The sequence below is a fragment of the Arachis hypogaea genome, chromosome 11 (assembly GCF_003086295.3).
Source record: "Arachis hypogaea cultivar Tifrunner chromosome 11, arahy.Tifrunner.gnm2.J5K5, whole genome shotgun sequence".
NCBI classification, from domain to species: Eukaryota; Viridiplantae; Streptophyta; class Magnoliopsida; order Fabales; family Fabaceae; genus Arachis; species Arachis hypogaea.
In genome coordinates this window covers 98,983,781-98,988,147 of record NC_092046.1, presented here as the reverse complement: position 1 = coordinate 98,988,147, position 4,367 = coordinate 98,983,781, and the positions used below count along the sequence as shown (strand labels likewise).

Here is a 4,367-nt window from a genome sequence, read left to right as displayed (position 1 = left end):
TAGTCATAATTATCATTTTGCACAAAATTACCTGTCATGTCATAAGAGACTTCTTGAGTTGGATTTTGGGTGTTGATAGCTGAGACTTGCATGCCACCCATCTGTTGAGTAAGTAGACTTATTTGCTGAGACATAAGCTTATTCTGAGCAAGAAGAGCATTAAGAGCTTCCACTTCCATAACACCCTTCTTCTGAGGACCCTCAGAGTTCACAGGATTCCTGTTAGATGAGTATAAATATTGGTAACTAGCAACCAATTCAATCAGCTCAATAGTCTCCTCCGGTGTCTTCTTCTTGTGCAATGAACCACCCGCAGAATTATCTAAGCACATCTTAGACATTTCACCCAAGCCTTCATAAAAGATATCTAGTTGGGTCCATTTAGAGAACATGTCCGGAGGGCATTGCCTAATCAGTAGCTTGTACCTCTCCCAAACTTCATAAAGGGTTTCACCATCCTTCTGCTGAAGGTCTGAACCTCCACCCTAAGCTTAGTCAGCTTCTTTGGTGGGAAAAATTTAGTAAGAAACTCAGTAACAACCTTGTCCCAAGTATTCAAACTCTCCTTGGGTTGGGAATCTAGCCATAGCTTTGCTCCATCCCTCAGAGCAAATGGGAAGAGCATGAGTTTGTACACCTTTGGGTTCACTCCATTTGTCTTTACAGTATCACAAATCTGCAGAAAATTAGAAATAAATTAATTTGGGTCTTCGTGGGGAAGACCATGATACTGGCAGTTTTGTTGCACCAGGGTGACCAATTGTGGCTTCAACTCAAAGTTGTTTGTGGTTATAGGAGGCACTACAATACTTTTTCCATAAAGATCTGCAGTAGGAGCAGAGTAAGAGTCAAGCACTCTCTTTTGTTGATCATCCCCATTCAGAGTTGCCACATTGGCATTAATAGCATTATTGTGATCCATAGTGGATTCTGCAAGCTTGCAAAGTCTTGCTTGTTGTAAACGTCGCCTACAAGTCCTTTCAGGTTCTGGATCAAAGTATAACAGAGGTTCCTTGTCTCTGTTCTTGCGCATAAACACATAGAAAATAAGAAAAGGTGGGAATCTCTACGTCAGAGTGTAGAGAAGTCCCAGTGAGATATCCTGTGTAAAATAATAAAAAAATGCTAAATAAAATAAATAAATAAATTTCAAAAATGGTAACTAAAATTAAACAGAATTTTTCAAAAATTAACAGGAAAAATAAACAAGACAATTAAAATAAAATTAACTAGGTGACACCAAACTTAATTTCAGAAATTAAGGAAAAATATTATTAACTAGGTGACACCAAACTTTATTTAAACTTTTTTTTTCGAAATGAATAAGCAAAATTTAAATAAAATTAAAACTAAAATGCCTAATCTAAGCAATCAAACAACTGATAGTTGTTAATCACTATCAATCCCCCGGCAATGGCGCCAAAAACTTGGTACGGTATTTTTAACCCACAAACTAACCGGCAAGTGCACCGGCTCGTACCAAGTAATACCTCAGGTGAGTGAGGGTCGATCCTAAGAGGATTGAAGGACTAAGCAACAATGGTTGATTAATTTACTTAGTTAGGCAAACAGAAAGTACTACTTGAGAGTTTAAAGACATTAAACAATATAAAGAATATTGAAGAAAGGTAAGTAAATACATTGGGAATAAAGTATGGAGAAACTGTTAAGGCTTCAGAATTGTCTATTTTCCAGATTGACTTTTCTTCTTAATTTATTTTAATCATGTAAGATTTAATTCATTGCAAACTATATGTGACTAGACCCTAACTCCTTAGACCTTCCAAGTCTCCTCTAAAATTCATCAACAGCCAATTCCTTGGTCAATTAATTCCAATTAGGGGGGTGAAGTTCAATTCTAGTTATATGCCACAGATATCCTAATTAACCAAATATAAAAGGATTATATGTCACGTATCCCGCTAAATTAAGATAAACTAGAAATTTAAGAGAAGTTGTTTTCAAGCTGTTGTTCAAGTAAAGAGCTTTTCCAAGTTATACATGAACTCAATTAGAAAGAAGGTCATACTTCCGTTCCACCGAAATTCATAAAATAAAGAACGAAAACAATTCTTAAATATAAATCAAGACATGAATTAAAATAGAAAAATAATAAAATCAATCCATACAATAGACAGAGCTCCTAACCTTAACAGTGGAGGTTTAGTTGCTCATGGCAAAGAGAATAAGGATTCTGATAAAATGTATTTTTGTAGTTTGAGTGGAATAATGTTATGTTGGAATCCCTCTGTTGGAATCTGATAAACCCATATTTTATGATATATTTTGTAATTAGTTTGAGTGATTTATTCAATCCTTCACCCACTTATTCATATTAATTGCATGGTTTTACTTTCCCTTCCTTATTATGTGATGTATGTGAAAAACATGTTTCCTATGCTTTAAAATTAATTATTTTAATTACCTTTATTTCAATTTGATACCGTGATTAGTGTGTTGAGTAGTTTCAGATCTTCTAAGACAGGAATGACTCAAAGGATGGAAAGGAAACATACAAAAAATGGAAGGAAAGTATAAAACGGAGTTTCTAAAGAAACTGGCATCCACGCGATCGCATGGGCGACGCAAACGCATGCCAAGCGCGAATCAACAACGACGCGGTCGCATGACTGACGCGACCGTGCGCCTTAAGCAAAACACATATGACACGGCCGCATGACTGACGCGACCGTGTGACAAGAAAAGCTCCGAATGACGCGACCGTGTGACCCACGCGGACGCGTGACAGAGGCCACGCACCAGAAATTGCAGAAAATGCTCCTAGAGATTTCTGAAGCCCTTTTTGGCCCAAATCCAAGTCCAAAAGGCATAGACCAGAGGTTATAAAGTGTGGAAATGCATCCATTCAAAGAGAGCTCGCCAATTTAGTTACTTCTCATGATTTAGATTAGTTTTGAGAGAGGTTCTCTCCTCTCTCTCTTAGGATTTAGGATTTCTCTTAGTTTTAGGAGTGACTCTCAATCCCAAGTTTAATGTTCTTTTACTTTAAGCTCCCCTTTCACTTTTATTCATTCCATTACTTCAGTTGATTATTTACTTTTGCCATTTAATTTATGAATTCTTCTATGTTCCAGATTATTTGAATTAATGCTATTTGAGCTATTTCAATTTATTATTGATTTCTTTTATTTATGTCACCATTGATTTCAATCTGAAGACATCTTTATTCCAATAGATTTACTTTTCCCCTTTTGGTCTTGGTTAAGAAATCAGTAACTCAAGAGTTATCTTAGCTCAATATAATTGATAACTGTTATCTTTGCTAATTGAATTGAACTTCAATAATCCCAACCTTTTCTTAGGAAATAAATAGGATTCGAAGATCAAAATGATTAGTCCCTTGACTTTCCTTTCCTTTAGTAAAGGTTAACTAAGTGGAATTAAGATTCAACTTTCATTACTATTGATAAGGATAATTAACTCGGACTTCCAATTTCTCATACCTTGCCAAAAGTTTGCTTTACAGTATTTATTTAATTGCCATTTAAATTATTTGTCATATTTGTTCCTCATTCTTGAAACCCCAAATTTACAATCTCCATAACCAATAATAAGAACATACTTCCCTGCAGTTCCTTGAGAAGACGACCCGAGGTTGAATACTTCGGCTATCAATTTTTAAGGGGTTTGTTACTTGTGACAACCAAAACGTTTGTATGAAAGGACTTTTGAAGGTTTAGAAACTATACTTGCAACGAGGATTTATCCGCAAATTTCTAGACCACGCAAAAGTTCCTCTCATCAGAATCCCTTTTTATATCTAATTCTAATTAATTTAAAATTTATCTTCTAAAACTAAAATAATATATTTTCCTATTTTAAAATAAAAATTAAAGCAATCAGCATGTCTTCAATAGATGGATGGGGACCACTTGCTTCGTAGGGTCCACGCCTAACTTGGAGTAGGCATGACCATTCTTGTGTGAATCTCCCTTGAGTCTCTGCTATCCCCTGGCTCTAGTCTGTGTTTTTGGGCCGAAAACTAGGTCAAAACTTGGCCTGAAATCGCCCCCAGTGTTTTCTGCGAATTTTGCATGTAACGCATGTCACGCGTACGCGTCAGTCACGCGTATGTGTCGATGGTCTTCTTCGCGTGTCACGCGTACGGGTCTGGTACGCACACACGTCGCTGAGTAACTTCGCTTTTCACGCGTACGCGTCAGGTACGTGCACGCGTCACCATGGAGAGCTCCAAATCATGCGTACGCGTTAAGCACGCGCACGCGTCGCTCCTCGCTGGTCAGCTCCTTGGTTTATTCTCTTTCTCTACAGAAACTCCATCAAATCCATCCGAATGTTACCTAAAATAAACAGAAATGCACAATACTCAAAGTAGCATCCATAGT

The 4,367-nt window shown here is 36.9% G+C and overlaps 1 non-coding gene across 1 annotated transcript; it reads left to right on the top strand.

The window, feature by feature from the left end:
* Nucleotides 1–387: 387 nt before the first annotated feature.
* LOC112725467 (small nucleolar RNA R71) lies at nucleotides 388–492 on the top strand. Its single transcript, XR_003164574.1, has one exon. It is a non-coding gene; the product is annotated as a small nucleolar RNA R71 (small nucleolar RNA).
* Nucleotides 493–4,367: the final 3,875 nt, after the last annotated feature.